Source organism: Stegostoma tigrinum, chromosome 11, assembly GCF_030684315.1.
Source record: "Stegostoma tigrinum isolate sSteTig4 chromosome 11, sSteTig4.hap1, whole genome shotgun sequence".
NCBI classification, from domain to species: Eukaryota; Metazoa; Chordata; class Chondrichthyes; order Orectolobiformes; family Stegostomatidae; genus Stegostoma; species Stegostoma tigrinum.
Genome location: NC_081364.1, coordinates 59,504,869 through 59,523,369, shown reverse-complemented (window position 1 = coordinate 59,523,369; position 18,501 = coordinate 59,504,869). Strand labels below are relative to the sequence as shown.

General features: G+C 40.1%; 1 protein-coding gene across 3 annotated transcripts in view; it reads right to left on the bottom strand.

Moving 5' to 3' along the window:
* The window catches only part of rad18 (RAD18 E3 ubiquitin protein ligase), a 227,520-nt gene that overhangs the window by 168,170 nt on the left and 40,849 nt on the right, over positions 1-18,501 (bottom strand). The gene's annotated exons all lie outside the window — the stretch shown is intronic.

Sequence of the window (18,501 nt, the reverse complement as noted above, 5' to 3'; positions counted from 1 at the left end):
ACATGTAAATCAGCCCATCTCAGCAATGCCAAAAGGAAAGTCATCAAAAACACCATTATGCACATTATTTCTCTCGTCATTTTATCTCAATTGTTAATTCACAGGTTAGATGATTCCAAGAAGATGTCTTCCTTACAAGTGTTATAAACTTACTTTTCATTAATTTCCACTGGTCCTGCTAAACAGGAATTATTTTAAGTACATAAAATACTGTTTAAGGTTTTTGCAAAGATTTGTAGCTCGTGTTGTGGGTGAGGTAGTCGACTTGCTCACTGAGCTGGCTGGTTTTTGTTCAGACATTTTGTCACCATGCTAGGTGAGATCATCAGTAGAGCCTCCAATGTAGCGACATTGTTCTACTCCACTTGGAATTAATACTGTCTGGTCTGTTATGGTAAGCGGTGTCATTTTCAGTTCTGTTTTGTATGGGTTTGTATATTGAATCCAATTCGGCATGTTTGTTGATTGCATTATGAGTTGAGAACCATGCCTCTAGGAATTCCCATGGGTTTCTATGTTTGGATTGGGCTACTATGGTTATGTTGCCCCAGTTAAACTGATGGCCTTCATTGTCTGAGTTACAAGTACATAGCCACGTTATGGCAAACACTGAAGGATTAAAGACATCGTGCCGAGACATGCAGAACCAATGTAGTTTACAAAATACCATGCAATGACTGTAACAAACATTACATCGGACAGAGAGGAAGAAAACTAGCCATCAGAAGACATGAACACCTGCTAGCTGTAAAACATCACAAGAAACTTCATAAAAACCGAAAGAACTGCAGATGCTGTAAATCAGGAACAAAAACAGAATTGCCGGAAAAGCTCAGCAGGTCTGGCAGCATCTGTGAAGGAAAAAACAGGGATTGAGGCATTGTGAAGGAAAAAAGTTTTTTCACATGCCTCAATCCCTGTTTTTTCCTTCACAGATGCTGCCAGATGTCACTGTCATCATCGTTATATGACAAACTTTCCTTAATATCAGTACACTCGGACAATGAAGGCCATCAGTTTAACTGGGACAATGCAACCACAGTGGCCCAAACCAAACAGAGACACCCATGGAAATTCCTAGAGGCATGGTTCTCAACTCATTATGCAATCAACAAACATATCGAATCGGACTCCTATTCAACGTTGCTTCAACAGAGGCCTCACTAATGATGTTACCTAGAATGGTGATGAAACGTCTGAATGAAAACAAGCCAGCTTTGCGAGCAAGTCAATAAGCTGTCGAATATTGTATCACACCATGCAATGCATTACCCCTCACAAACAAATCAGTGGCAATTGTATGACCAAGCCAATAAGGACATTTTGGGAGAATTTCTACATTAAGCCTTATCTGCAGTTATCACTTTAAAAATTCCTTCTCAGAATAGATATGGACAAAACTTTTCAACCATTTTGTTAGAGTAGGTTCAGCGAATTCAAATATGGAAAAATTTGCATCTTCAAAAGTTTACACACTTAACATCTGTACGTAATTCCTACAACAGGGAATGTTGCCCAAATTTGCAAGCAGTATTAATAAAGAACCTAATAAATATTTCCAAGGATCAAAGGATCCACAATGGAAAGGGCAAAAACAATATCAAATAGAACTCAATGACTGTCAATGTAAGAGGACACATTTCAATGAGAAAAGATGAAAGGGACAATGGTATGTGATGTGCAAGAGTAGAGGTATTTAGGGGTTGAGAACCACAAGACATTAAAGACATATAGGGTTAAAAACACTTACGTAATACTAGATTTTATGGCAAGAAATATAAAATAGATTATAAAGTCCAAATGGAATGGTGTGGCTTTATTTGAAATCTTAGTAAGCCCATAGTTTAAACACTGTGCCGTTGTAGCTTCAAACTACAGAAAGGGTTTTGAAGTAATAAACTAACACTTTAGATTCAACAGATAGTGTTTGATATCAGGAAATACGATTACACTTAAAGAGTGGGAAAATGAAGCTCTTTTCATTACATTATAAGGGATTAAAGGTCATGTTGTTATTAAATACATGGAGATGGGACAGGTTCGATAGATTTGAACAATTGAGGGATGTGGAACAATGCAACAACATTGTTAGAGATTTAGGAGAGATGCTTCACAGTCTAACCTCACAATAGAAGTTTAACCTAGATACGTCTGAAATAATGCTGCAGTTGAAGATTTCCAGTGATAGATTTCCTTTTTCATTCAGAGGACATAGGCTTCAGAGGGCATCATGAGCACCTACAGCCCATCCCTAAATGCCCTCGAGAGGGTGGTGGTGAGCTGCCTTCTTGCACAGCAACAGTCTACATGCTGTAGGTAGGCATAAATCATGCTGTTTGGTCCAATTGTTCACGTACTGTTTCTGCTGTCAACCTTTGATTCCAGTACATTTGTTCTTCTCCATGGGAGCAGGTTGCCTTCCAGTTGAGTATTCTTGCTCTGGATTTGCCAATGTCATTCTCATGAACCTTTTCTGCACTCCATAGCATTCACATCCTTCCTATGATGTGGCACCCAGAACTGCACACAGCATTCTAGCTGCAGCCTTAACCAGTACCTTATATATAGGCATCATAAACCCCCGCTCTTATACTCTATGTCCTTGTGTATGAAGTCTAGAGTATTGAGTACTTTATTAACAGCACTCCCCACTTGTCTTGCCACCTTTAATGACTTACCTACATAGATACCCACTTCACTGCCCCTGCACACCCTTAAAATAGCATCATTTAACTTATACTGTCTCCTATGTTCTTTGTACCAAAGTGAATCGCTTTGCACTTCTCCACTTTGAACTTCATTTGCCACTTATTTGCTTACATCACTGTGTCAATGGTATTTTTAAGTAAATTTCTCTCAAGTTTTATGCCAGTCTCAATCTTTGAACTTGTCCCCTGCACATCAAACACGAGGTAATTAACATTATTAGGGAAAAGCAAAGATTCCAGTACCAATCCTGGAGGAACTCCATTACAATCCCTTGTACACATTAACAAATAAGTTCTGTCTCCTTTCCTCAGCCAATTTTAAAAACTGAAATCATTGCTCAAATGATAGGAAGCAGAACTGCAAGACCTTTGGCGATTTAACGAGCAAGGAGTCAACACAGTCTTGATGGTGCAAGTCCAGTCTAAAATACTCAGTGTAACAATTTAAGGAAGATTTGAGCCACTGAGGCATGAAGAAGTCAGTCTGCTGGAAAGCTAAGTGCAACAAGAGACTTTATCTTGAGCTGCTAAACCTCTGGCAGAACTGCAGTGCCAGAAAATTGAACTGCAATTCCACTAATTAGTTAATACAACTTTCCTTTAATAAGGTGCACTAATTGCCTTGTAAATAATATTTACATGATATGATGTTCAAGTTACGAAATCCTATCCTTCAGTTTTTTTCTGTTGGCTACCAGGAAAACCATCTTTTAGTGTAATAGATTGTACTTCTCTACAAGGATCGTAACAACATATTTCGACAAGAAACTACTTCTCATGGAGTTCTTAGCCAAAACTGGGGAAGAAGCTATCATCGAATCTATTCATACTTTCATATCTTGTACCTGATGGTAGAGGGTGCGAGAGAGTTTAATTGGTGTGGAAGGGGTCTTTGATTATCTTGGTCTCTTTTCCAAGGCAGCAGGAAGTGTCAATGAAGTCAACTGATGAAAGATTGGTTTGTGTGATGGACTGGGCTATGTTGATGACTCTCTGCAGCTTCTCGCAGTTTTGGGAGCAGCAGTTGCCATTCTACACTGTGAACCATCTAAGTAGGATGCTTCCTACGATGCATCTCTAAAAATTGGTACGAGCCTTTATGAACATGACATGCTGAATTTCTTTAGTTTCCTGAGGAAGTAGAGGTGTTGTTGTGCTTTCTTCACCATTGCGTCGACAGGAGGACAGGTTACTGGTGATTGTCATATCCAGGAACTTGATGCTCTCGACCATCTTTACCTCAGCAAAATTAATGCAGACCGGAAGTGCTCTCCCACCCTGCTTCCTGAAGTCAAGACCAACTCCTTCGTTTTGCTGATGTTGACGGAGCAATTGTTATCTTTACACCATGTTATTAAGCACTCAATCTCTTTCCTGTATCCTGTCTCATTGGTTGTTTGAGGTCCAACCTATAATGGTGCTATTGGCAGAAAACTTGTAAATGGAGATGGAGCGGAATTAAGCCACACGGTCCTAAGTATATGAGCAGTACAGTACAGTGCTGAGTACGCAGCGTTGAGGATTATGGAGGAGGAGTTGTCGTCACCTACTCTTACTGACTGACCTACAGGTCAGGAAATTGAGGACGCAGAAGGGGGAGCAGGTCTTGGGGTTTGGAGATGAGTTTGTTTGGAATTATGGTATCGAAGGAAGAGCTGCAGACAACAGTTAGGAGCGTGACGTAGGTATCCTTGTTATTCAAATGTTCCAGGGATGATTGTAGGGCCAGACGGATGGCATCTGCCATGGACCTGTTGCATGAGTCGGCAAATTGCAAAGGATCAAGGAAATTTGGGAGGCTGGAGTTAATGTCAGCCATGACTAATTTTGCAAAGCACTTTATATTTATGAATGTCAGAGCCACTGGGTAATAGTCATTGAGGTACACTACATGGCTTTCCTCCAGCACCGGGATGGCCGTGGTCTTCTTGAAACAGGTGGGGACTTCAGGTCGAAGACAGGTTAAAGATGTCAGCAAAAACTCCCATCAGCTGGACCACACAGGATGACAGTGCACGGCCCAAGGCTCATCCAGGCCAGTCACCTTCCATCAGGTCACTCTCAAGAGCTGACGTCTGCAGTGGTGAGAGAGTACAGGTGCATCTGAGGCTGTTGGGGCAGGTGACATTGTTTCATTGATCTTTTGTTCAAAACAAATATGCATTGAGCTCATCAGGTAGGGATGTATCGTAGCCCACGAATCTGAGAGATTTCACTTTGTAGCCCACAATGCTGATGCTTATAGCGACTATGACAACTAAATCTTTCCTGTCCCCGTCCAACTTCCTGTCCAGCCTAGAGGAAATTCCCTGAATCTTGGTTCCAGGTTGGCAAAAGAGCCTTCGGAACTGTCTGTCTTTGCTGCAAAGAACAGGATCTATCCCCCTAATGATACTATCCCTTACATTACTACATGCCTCTTTCCCTCACCATTTGAATGGTAATCCTTATCAGTCCTGTGGTCAGTTTTACTTATTCTCCTACAGTCTGTGACCTTGTTCAGACTAGGAGCAAAATCGTCCTATCTTTTGGACAAGGGTACTGACTGAGGCCCCTCCAAAGCTTAAATTCTGGATCTGCATTGCTGTCTCACATACAGTCACACGCTTTCATACCTGATCGCAGAACAGATGTGATGTAAATAATCTTAGGGTGGTGACTGCCTCCTGGGGCACAGTATCAAGGTACCTCTTCCCCTCTTCTTGATGTGTCACGTCGTCCACAGCTCAGACTCCAGATCACTAACTCAGAGCTGAGGTTTATCAAACACGAACACTTATTACAGATGTTGTCAATGTGAATTGCTTTGGAGTCCAACAGCTCACACATACTACAGTTGCAACATACTCAGCCATTTCCTGGTGCCCTGTCCATTTTAAGCAGACAGACTATCCTATACTTTTTTAAAGATCAATTTTAAATCCTTCAGCAACCAAATTTCCTTCTCTTTCACCAGGGTTCTCTTCTTTTTAAAACTGCCCTCAGCCACAACAAGTATCTTTTACTTCTTTTTTGACACATAGCTATCAGACGTCAATTAAAATTAATTACCCAGATCTAAAATGAAGGTGAGGAAATTCTAATGTGTTCTTAAGGGAGGGTGTGAAGTTTTATTGCCTATCAAACCTGAGGGAAGTTAAGGAAATGCGATATCTAACACAGACAACACAGGTAATAGACAGTAATTGAGAATGTCAAGCCAATGATGGCCTTGATCAGGAAGTAGAACCGGTGGGTAGTGCGCTCAGGTGATTCCCAGGTATAATATTTGAAGGAGCTTGTCAGATTTCTTCCTTAAATATCTTCCCCAGACAGGATCCATTAGGAGGAGCCCACAATGAAAATGGAATCGGCAAGATGGTTTCGCCTTTTTGGCAAGGGAATGGAAATATGAGTGCAAACTTGTTCATTTAATTGTGTGCAATTGTTCCCAAAGGTAATATTATTCACTGGCAACATTTTAGACGACTGCGTCATTGTTTCCAAACATGTTAGCAAATGTTTATTTTGAGAAAGTATCTAAAAGAGGGCTAATTTCAATGTAATGAGGATGAAATGGAACTGCAGCCTGGCACTGAAAGTTGTAGTGGAACAGCTGATCCTTAAGGAAGTCATACTGAGTTACAGGCCAGGCACGTTCTTAACAAAGTGTGAGGCAAAGAAGCCAGAAGCAGATCTATGCGGGCAACAAAGAAGACACCACAGAAGCAAGATTCTTTCACGAAAGAAAGGTATGCCAAGGAGGTGACAACCACCCAGGAAAGAACATTTACAATCATATAGCTCTTTTACAATTTCAGAACTTCCTGAAGTCCTTTACAAAAAATTGTGTACTTTGGCAAAGTACCTGCCAGTTTGCAATCAGCAACATCCTTTCAACAGCAATGTGAGAATGACCAGATACTTTGCATCAGAAATTTTAAGGAAGGGTAACTACTGGCCTGGATTCTGAGGCAACTTCTCTGCTCCACTTTGAAATAGTACCACGGGGATCTCACAGAAACATCCACGGAAATTCTTGAGTCCATTCACAAGTTGATTTGCATTTAAAAGGAACACAATGCAGGACAATCGAAAGTCTGTTCATAAGTACACCTCTATGTGGGGCTGCATTTTTAAGTACAAGCACTCATAAGTCAAACATGTGTAAATCAGGGATCCTCATGGTCTATGCATAACAATGGGATGCTCTGGCTTGTTCTCAGACATTGAAGAAAGTAAACAACAAGCCATTCAGTGGTTCAAGAAACCTTCTCCTCCCTTCTACCTTCCCTCTAAAAAGCATTAAACCATAAACTCACATGCTGTAAATCACTGCAGTCAATGGTTAATTGTCACATAAGTGCTTTGAAATGCAGTAAATGTCAATTATTTTATTTACTCCGACAGTTCCTGTTTTATAGTTTAAATTCATCCATTTTTACAACCCATAAAGGAATATAAATCTAATTGTAAAGAGAGTCTGTATCTACTTTCAGATCTAATTATACAGTTCCACGTAATTAATTTCTACCACAACCGTGGAATTGGATCTGCAGCAACACCCTTAAACCTAGACACAGAAATATTAGTTCTGTGCGCACTCTGGCTAAAGCAGTAACAATTATTTGAATGGTCTTCCATATAGGGGTGGTGCCAATTAAACACTAATACAATGCTCCCCTAAACAACATAATCAAGCTCCATTCATCAAGACTTGTCATGCCTCAGAACATTTGCAGTCAGAGACACTATTGCTTCAACAAGCTTTGCTCCATCTGTGTGACTTCACAAGAGCTGCCTTTATCAGCAACTCTAAGAAATAACCTCTCGTTCAAATCTCTTAACCCTCTCCACGAGAGAGAATTAAGTAAACTTTGAGATGAGAAGTAACACCATTAGAAACCAGTTTCAACGTGGAAGATATAATTTATTAATGAGACAGAGAGAGGGCCCTAAAGAACAGAGAAACTCACAGAAGGTTATTGCCAAAATTGGAACAAAAAATTACAATCGTACAACAGGAGAGCCAGACTGTTCAGGTACACTCTAAGATTGCTTGGTCTGGCTTGCAAATTTACAGATTCTGAACAAGTTATAGTTAATATCAAGGAGCAAGGTACATCTCATTCTCAAGTGCTACACAGTTCTGATGGTCAAACTGTAGTAACTATGATTGACAGATCAAATTCTGATGGTCAAGAAAAGGTCATTGGTTCCAAAGGACAAGTGCGAAAAGTAGGCATCGAAGTCAAATATTTACCGGAAGGGGCCAGGTGTTGGAGAAATATGACTGTTATGAGTGCAGCAGGGAAGGCCACCAGAAAATATAATAGCTGGAATGAGATCCAGGAGGTTAGGCCCATGGATTGGGAACATTAAGCACTAAGGTGGAAGGTAAAGAAATGTTAAAATGGTTTATCAGGCACTGAACATGCCCCTAGAAAAAGACCATGAACCATTGAAAGAAATGATATGAATAGAAGGGGGGGATCTCAAAAACAGAAGCAGTCCAAAAAGGAACTCAAGGCCGAAGCAAGGGCAGTAGCACAAGGTTCTGAAGAAAAACTAGGGGAACCCTGAAACAAGAGTAGATTCACCAATAGAAGGAAAAGTAATTTTGAAGTTTTCCTGATTTAGAGTGGTAAATCAATTGATAAGACAAGGAGATCAGTTCAAGAGGGGAGCCTTTCTTTATCTTCCAAAAGAGGAGCCAAATGCAAATGGGAGATACTCTGGAAATTAAATAAATGCACACAGCCTAAATACCTCTAGAGTTCGGTAGTTCTCACTAAGATGTCTTATTAAAATTGAGCTATCTTCAGTAGAAAATGGACCCTGCAGTGTTTTACAAAGTACTATTGTACCAAAAGTACCATGAGGGGCAGCCTTTAGGCATCTTTAATGATTCAAGCAGATGGCTGTTTTATGGATTGGGAGCATTGAATTTGAAAATACTGGACTATCATTAAGTCAGAAAGTCAAAATTTAAAAACACATCAGGCTTCTGGGACTTTTAAATACTTTGATTTGGAAATCAGGCAGAACACATCAACACTCTCATTTGGAAAATGTTTCTTCATTTGCTAATATTCAAAGTAGGGCATCACAAAAATACGTAGAGGTTTCAAAAACTGAAATGGAAGAATTCCATAGTCTAACCGGGCAGCTAAATTGGCCGGGTACCTATGCAACACCAGATACAGACTTGAAGTATTAAATTTGGGTAGAACTATGAATTATCCTAAAGTGGAACAAAACATTGAAAAGATGGAGCATGGGACATGCCAGGAACATGAAGCCACTTGTTTTTCATGATGTTTCTTTTGCAAATCTCTGTGATGGGTTCTTGAGTGCTGGAATGTTTATCGTTTTTCTCTTGGGAAAGGAAACCAAATGCTGCTCCTAATTCTTGGCAGGATAAAAAGATCAAATCAGTAGTAAAAAGTGCCTCACCAACAGAAATTCTTCCTCCTGGTGAGGTAGTAGATTTGGTGGTTTTCTTAGCAAAAATGGTAGGAAAAGTTCTAAAAAGGGATTCTGCAGCAACACTGATTGAGTGCTACATCAATAATAAGTCACCACGAGATTATGTATACTCCATGAAATGTGAGAATTAGAAAAGATTGCGATTAATATTGCAGTTTTAAAACTGGTGCTGGAGAATTGAGGAGTCTCCAAATTGGAAAGGGTGGATGGCAGCAGTCAGCTGATTATTTTTAAAATAAAGAGAGGACATTCTCAGCAACTATTGGGCATATTGGAAAAAAAAGATGTTTGGAGTTTAAATGTGCAAAGTTGTTTTGCTTGTTTATTAATGAGTACACGCATATTGATTTATTTATAAACATAATAGGGAAACAGTCATCATTTAACAAGGTCTGAAGGAATGCCTGCAATCAAACAGAATAAAAAAAACAGGAATTGGAGATGTTAATTGGGTGAAAATTGGTTGTATCAATATGGAGCTTTATTAATCAGGGGTGAGAGAGTTGTACTGAGTGTCGTTAGCTAAAATAAAGCTCTCACCAAAAGTGTCGTCATGGAGAATATTTGAATAGTTATTTTCTAGTGAGATACACTCAGGCTTCCAGGACTCTACCCAGAAGACCCTTCATATATCCATTAGTCCTTGTGACATCCTCAGTTGTCCTTTATCTGTTTCAGTCTCGTTCTACAGCATAGTTCAACTTGAGATAATGTTTAGATTAAACTTTTTGACTGCAATTATTGCCTTTTGTCAGGTTTGCACACATTGCTACTATGTCAAGACTGCAGAATCCAGATCTTCCAAGCATGTCCTCGCAGATCAGCATTACACTCCGATCCATATTTAAAAACAGTATTGCCAAATAGGACAATACAGGCTGAATGACTTCCTGAGGATTTACCAGAAGGAATGAAGGTTTCAGCATTGCTATGGTTATGTGAATGAACTTCAAGGGAATGACAGTTGGGAAGCTTTAGACAGCAGGACATTGGTCCACTATGCATTTTCATGCAGGGGTTTGGACCTGACAACCACTTCTATTAACATCTAGTGATGTGGAATTAAATGGGCTGGAAAGGATGAAAGTTTCCATCAGTTTTTCAAAACCAACTGATTTCACCAATGGAGCAAGACGTCCCCTGTAATCATTTGCTACAAAATCATCAGCATTAGATTGATTTATTCCTCATTTTCTTAGCATTTATATCTATCTTTCCCTGGTGCATTAGGCATGGCTTTGCCCAGGGCTTCATAATTCTTTTGCAGAATTCAGTTCTGGTCACCGCATTATAAGAAGGATGTGGAAGCTTTGGAAAGGGTGCAGAGGAGATTTACTAGGATGTTGCCTGGTATGGAGGGAAGGTCTTACGAGGAAAGGCTGAGGGACTTGAGGCTGTTTTCATTAGTGAGAAGGTTGAGAGGTGGATTAATTGAAACATATAAAATAATCAGAGGGTTAGATAGGGTGGATAGGGAGAGCCTTTTTCCTAGGACGGTGACGGCAAGCACGAGGGGGCATAGCTTTAAATTGAGGGGTGAAAGATAAAGGACAGATGTCAGAGGTAGTTTCTTTACTCAGAGAGTAGTAAGGGAATGGAACACTTTGCCTGCAACAGTAGTAGATTCGCCAACTTTAGGTTCATTTAAGTCATCATTGGACAAGCATATGGACGTAGATGGAATAGTGTAGGTTCGATGGGCTTGAGATCGGTATGACAGGTTGGCACAACATTGAGGGCCGAAGGGCCTGTACTGTGCTGTAATGTTCTATGTTTTATGTCTTTGAGTAGTACCACAGCCCTTAAATAATACATTACTAATCTCAGTTGTTACAAATGGTTGCTGGTCTAAAATTCTACACTGAGGCATGGTAATGAGATTGAACTCTTTCTCTAAGGCTGACCATCACAATACAGTGATAACATTCTTCTTTTGCAGTAAATCTTCTGAGGCAGCCCTGGTCTTTCTCCCATTACATTGATTTAGCCAATTCTATAGCTGTTCCCAACATTAGCGAAACCCTATCAGAGATATTTACAAAGAAAGGAAAACCCTCTCAAGCCTTTCTGTTCAGCACTTTACAATCTTCTAAAGTATGATAGTCTCTATTTTTCTAGATTTGCATGAATTTGTGCAATTTCTACCAGATGAGCCATATAAATCTTGCGACAGTATACAAATACTGAGACCATGTCAGGAATGGTTGGTAACTCACCTTCTGACTCCCCACATCCTGTATAACATCTAAAACGCACAAGTCAGCAGTTTGATGGAATACTTCCCACTTGCCTGGATGAGTGCAAATCCAAAAACACTTGAAGCTTGACACCATCAAGGACAATGCAGCACACTTGACTGGCAACACATCCACAAAGTACACACTCCTGTTAAAGTGAATCTATTTACAAAGATAGAAATTCGTCATGGCTCCTCAAACAGCACCTTCCAAATCCACAACTACTTCCATCTAGAAAGACAAAGGCAGCAGATACATAGGAACCCCACCACCACCTGCAAGCCACTCAACATCTTGATTTGGAAATATATCACCGTTCCTTTACTGCCATTGGGTCAAAATCCTGGAAGTCCCTCCCTTAATGCATTATGAGTCTACACAGTACAGGGACTGCAGCAGTTCAAGAAGGCAGCTCCCCATCAGCTTCTCAAGGGCAACTAGGGATGGGCAAGAAATGATAGCCAAGTCAACGTCCCCCAACATCCTATTCAAGAATGAAAAAAAATCATTATTACTGCTCAAAATCAATGTCTCCAAGTTACCTTTCATTGTTGGAGTGTCACCAGCTCCAACAAACAGATCTTGGACAGCTGATGAAAACATCAAAGATAAACTTGTCAGGGAGCCAGGAGGACTTGGAGTTTGCTGGCTATCAATCTCTATAGATCTACCAAGATTACCTCTAAACCTTCCAGCCATCCTGCAAGGCTTAGAATTTAGCAGCCAGCACCAGCCACACAATGTTAAAATGGCCTCAGGTTCAAAAGTAATCTTTGTATAAAATGCCATCAGACCAAATCATAAACATACAATGATCCAAAGCAATCTGCCTGATACCTGTGTAAAACTCTTCCCTTGCATCACAAATACTATCTTCACTATACTACGCACTAACCTTCCTCATTATAATTAAGTATTTGAAAATTAAAGCTCCTTGGCTGTGATAGCAACACATGAAAAATATATTTCAGCCAATAAATCTTCTCCGCACCACATTTTTATTACAAGCTCTGACAAACTAGTATACTGGCACTGTCAGTCCTTTTCAACATTTATCTCCCACTCTAGTAGTTCTTTCAATTCCATGTTCCCATTTGTTTGTTTTTCCTACAATCAGCTAACCTATTGATAAACTTTGAAAACCTACTGCTTCAATCACTAACGCTGTGTAAAAAGACATTTCCTCTCACGTACACAAAATCTCTTCTACTTAACGAGAGATCTCTATAATGATATGACATGTTCATGTCCACGGCAATTACAATTAGGCAGACCTGTCACTTCAAATAATACAAACTTAGTTTGTCAAATACAATCTTCCTTTCTGAAATCTTGTTTAGCTGCTTCTAGTTAGGTGATTTGTATAGTTCAGATTTAATTGAAGACACTGAAATCTTCATCCAACAAAGTGGCCTACAAATATCTGGGTTCATAGTGCTCATTTGCAAAATAAAAAACAAAAGTTTTCCAATCTTTCAGCAATCATCCACTATCAACAGAATCATGGAATATAATTGCTGGTGCCAACTCACTTAAGAGAACTTCAGAGAAACTGACCTCCTGATTCTTCAAAGCCTGTCTACCATTTAGAAGTCTTAATTAAGAAGAATACTCCCCACTTGCCTGGATGAGTGCAGTTCCAACAACACTCAAGAAGCTTGACACCATCTAGGTCAAAGCAACCCTCTTGGTTGGTACCATATCCAACTAGTGTCCTCTTTTCCAGAGAATCCTTGGATGCAGTCCATTAAATGCTGACATTCTGTCCACTTTAGATTCTTGCCTTTTATTTATTAATTACAATATCTCTCATCTTGCTTTTAAAACAAATCCAGCAAACATCCATCTGTTTCGTAAACAGTAAATACTTAAGAAACCCCCTCAATTTCTTCCTCCCCCTTCCTTAACTTACTGTTTTCTCCAATCTGAATCCAGCCTGGTTTCATTATTTTCATTATACTTTTCTTAATATAAAATAAGTTTTCCTCTCATAGCTCTCCATATCGTTTATATTTCTGTCCTTATTCTCATGACCTGTTCACTAACTACTGAATGAAGCTATGTTGCACAAGATCTCCTCAAAATAAGTCACGCTGTGACAATTCCTCGATCCACCTGACCAAAGCTGGGTTTATCTGTCTAAATGCCGACCGTTTCCAATCTGATGCTCTTGTTGTTAATTTTTTAACCTTCTATCTGCGCCTTAAAACCCATCACATTATGGTCACTACATTTAACGTAATCATGTCATCTCTTCCGTTATTCATAATTCAATTTAGCAAAGACCTTCCGTATGTAGACTCACAAACAACACTGCTTGAGAAGGAAGTCTAGCGTGTATTTTAAGTATTTCATTCCCGTTTTTCCTGTTCAAAATAATGCATCACAATAATTTTGTTATTACTTCTGTCCCCAGTGTATCCAATGATTTCGTCTTCCACTGCTCTCCTTCAGTTAATAGGGTCAGGTGGGAAGACGACAATAACTGTGCCCTCACCTTTACAAGTCGATTGTAACCAGCCAGGGAATGCAAACTATTTATTTATTAAGTCAAAAAGATTGCTAACTGAGAAAGAGGTCACCTACCTATATTTAAGCATCCTTACATATCGCTGTCTATTAAATTTAAACTTCATAGAAAGTAGAACATGAAAATTTAAATTAAGAGATTTTAGAAGAGCTTAAAGTTACGCTATAAATACAAATTTCCACAACATACAGTTTCACAGAACAATATACAAATCTAACTGAAATCAAGAAGCTACACAAACAAAACAATGTAGCACATAAATAAGAGTCAAAAACAAATATCAGATAACAGTTGTTAAGCATAAAACATTGTTAGTTCAAAGATTGCAAACACAAAATATTATCTTGTTCTCCATTTCCAGGTACAGTGTATATTGCTGGAATGTTACTGCTGAGGGTGGGATAAAACAAAGCACAGATAAGCTCAAAATGGCCTCTGTTAGAACTAACTATGATAGTTCAAAAACTCCATCAAAATAAAATCAAAGGACTCCTGTAGTGCTGAGGCAGAAATCCTACCTCTCAGCCAGAAAGTCTGGATTCAAGTCTCACCTGGTCTTGAGGTGTTTAACAACATCCCTGAGCAGAAAATATTAATAAACACAAACAAACTGAAAGTAGGGACAGACTGACAAGGACCAGCTTGATTGGGGGGAGAAGATATCAGGGACAAGACCAGGTGACAGAACAGAATGCTTGGAAGGAAAGAATGAGGAATAGCGTGCATACTCCTTAGCGTCGGTATCGCCAGCCAAGTGTTTACATTAGTGGATGAGTCATCAATCAGCTGGCTGCTTTGAACTGTATCATGTTGAACTTCAGAGTGTTGCTCAGGCTGCATACACGTGGTCAAGTGCACAATGCTTCATTATGTTCCCGATTTGTGTCTTGTAGATGGTGGACAGACTTTGCGAGTTACTGATGCACTATACGTGGATTTAATCTTCATTGAAGTACTAGAAGTACATTGGCTGCACACTTCACCCTGCACTGCCAAAGGGGAAAATCAACTATTTACCTGGGTGCTTACTGATCTCTCTTGGATATTACATATATTTATGCACAATGTGTACACTCTCACACACTTTATACTGTACTTTTGTATATGTTCCTGTACGCACGTCTACGGACGTTAGTTGCGATCAGATTCAACTGGGATCATACATAGTTCAATAGGATGCTGCTTGGCTTCCGAGGAATAAAACTGAGACATAGGACGAAACAATGATCAATATAACTAACTTTTCAACTGAAGTTAATGCAAAGACACAAAAAAAACCACTCACAGCCAACAGTACATCCCTTACAAAAACAGCCAGCCTGTAAAATCTTCTCAACTCATACAAATTTCAGAGAATATCTTCTATTGCACAGTACAAAAAGCTGGATTGACAGCAATCGAATACCGGTATTAACTATAATACACAATGTACTGAACAAAAACAAAGTTGCTGGAAAAGCTCAGCAGGTCTGGCAGCATCTGTGAAGGAAAAAAACAGAGTTAATGTTTCAGGCCTGGTGACCATTCCTCAGAACCTCAGTTATTCAGTTCTGAGGAAGGGTCACCAGACCCAAAACGATAACTCTTTTTTTCCTTCACAGATGCTGCCAGACCTGCTGAGCTTTTCCAGCAACTTTGTTTTTGTTTCTGATTTGCAGTATCTGCAGTTCTTTCAGTTTTTACACAATGTACTGAGGCTGCCAAAGCATTTTAAGATGCTTTCCAAACAAGGTAATATTTAATTGCAACAGCTGTTTTGTGTTGGAAAAGCAGAATTGAGCTACAGGGCTGTGAGGTCAATGATTTATTTTAATGAAAAACAAAACCACCTTCCACATGTTGTGGATAGTGACAAAGGATGCTGTAGGTTGCAGAGAGACATAGATAAGCTGCAGAGCTGGGCTGAGAGGTGGCAAATGGAGTTTAATGCAGACAAGTGTGAGGTGATGCACTTTGGTAGGAATAACCGGAAGGCAAAGTACAGGGCTAATGGTAAGATTCTTAGCAGTGTAGATGAGCAGAGAGATCTCGGTGTCCATGTACACAGATCCTTGAAAGTTGCCACCCAGGTTGACAGGGCTGTTAAAAAGGCATACAGTGTTTTAGCTTTTATTAATAGAGGGATCGAGTTCCAGAACCAAGAGGTTACGGTGAAGCTGTACAAAACTCTGGTGCGGCCGCACTTGGAGTATTGCGTACAGTTCTGGTCACCGCATTATAAGAAGGATGTGGAAGCTTTGGAAAGGGTGCAGAGGAGATTTACTAGGATGTTGCCTGGTATGGAGGGAAGGTCTTACGAGGAAAGGCCGAGGGACTTGAGGCTGTTTTCATTAGAGAGAAGAAGGTTGAGAGTTGACTTAATTGAAACATATAAAATAATCAGAGGGTTAGATAGGGTGGATAGGGAGAGCCTTTTTCCTCGGATGGTGACGGCGAGCACGAGGGGGCATAGCTTTAAATTGAGGGGTGGAAGATATAGGACAGATGTCAGAGGTAGTTTCTTTACTCAGAGAGTAGTAAGGGAATGGAACGCTTTGCCTGCAACGGTAGTAGATTCGCCAACTTTAGGTACATTTAAGTCATCATTGGACAAGCATATGGACATACATGGAATAGTGTAGGTTCGACGGACTTGAGATCGGTATGACAGGTCGGCACAACATCGAGGGCCGAAGGGCCTGTACTGTGCTATAATGTTCTATGTTCTATATGGGGCTATGAAGAATAGCACCCTGGTCTGTGCCAAGTTAGCTGATCTCAGCCAGGGCAATAACCCTAGGTTAGGGAAAAGAAATTAATCTGCCCGTGCTAATTGTAACAAAATATCCCCACCCTTCTCATCTCACATTGGCTGAGGTCAGCATCAGGTGTCAGGCTCTTATGCTCCTGCCACCACTAGCTATCGAGATTTACATGTCAACATTGATCAAATGGACAACTTACAAAAAGGCTACTGACACCCACTAACCTATACACAAGCAAAGAGTCAGTGCTCAGCTGAGACAACAGAGATTTAAATACAGAAAGAAACCAAAGAGGAAAATTCATCAATGTTTGGGAGAAGCAATGATTAAGTATTACATTGTACAGTGTTAGAACTTCAAGTGAGGTTATGCAACAACAGGAATTCCTCAAGCATTTCACGCACTCTATTCTGTCTCCGCAAAAGCTTCTGGTGACATTTGCTAAAAATCTCCATGAATAGGACACTATGATTGCTACTTGACAATTGCAATGACCTAGCTCTACACGCTTCCCATGTGGGATGGCAATGACCTTATCAGCTATGAAACACTGCTTTTCTGTCAAACTAAGGTGTTGGGAAGCAATATTAATCCCTATAAGATAATGCACTGTACTCTTTTGAAGTCACTTCATGTACTGTCTATTACTGCAAAATCCTTTAACTCAAGACAAGGTCTCACCCTGGGAGAATGACCATATTGTCACTTGAAGGAAACTTGTCTGAAAAATCCGAGAGAATACTTTTAATTTGTAAAACCGCATACAAATTGCTGGAAAAAGCAAACCCAGAATTTGGGAGCAGCCTTTAGCTCGTAACATAATACTAATGTCAGGCCAAGTTTATCTGTGAACTTTTGGCTTATTCAAATGTAGATACACAGCATGGATAAAGAATACATTTCTGTGTGTTATGCAAGCAACAAATGTTCCAAAGATCAGCAAGTTGCGAGCCCATATTCTCCTCTCCGCTGTATGTTAGGATCCCTTGGAGGTTCCTACACATTTTGGAGGATTTGCCCAACCACCTTAATCTTCAGAGATAGTAGGAACTGCCAATGCTGGAGAATCTGCGATAACACAGTATGAGGCTGGATGAACACAGCAGGCCAAGCAGCATCAGAGGAGCGGGAAAGCTTGACGTTTCAGGTCGGGGCCCTTAATCTTCAAATGGCCAACTGCCGGGTACAAGGAATTCCCCCCCCCCCCCCCCCACCCCCACCAAAAACATATCTTCAACTCCTATTAAGAGTTGCAGACTTTAGAATTACAACTTACTCAGCACAACAGACGTATGAGCAAAGTTACACCTCACAGAATGAAAGGTACAATAATAATATGAATACAGAATTGGCTGAGTACAGGAAACAGAGAGGAATGGTTGACAGGTATTTTCACGCTGGATATTTGTAGTGAAGTTTCTGTAGAAACCTTGCTTTTCCCAACATACATTCATGACTCAAACTTTGGTGCTCAAGGCATACTAGAGACGATTACTATTTTTGTCTTATTTTTGGGTTTGGAACTGTGAACTGACACTAAGAAGCAAACCTAAAAGTTGTTTGTTTTAAAAGAGAACAAAGACAGATGTTTTCTTATAGGAAATGGCCCAGAAAGACAATGCAACTAAAAAGCCAATCTGAGGACACTGTAGATGAATCAGCACTGAGCTGTTGCTATGCTCAGTTGGCAGTTGGTTGGATGTTGAATTGGTCAATTCAGAGAGAAGCATTCTGACTGGGCTGGCAGGAGACAGTGATTTTTGGCGATTTCCAGACAAGTGCTGCTTTGTCTTACTCCCTCACTCGCTCCTCTC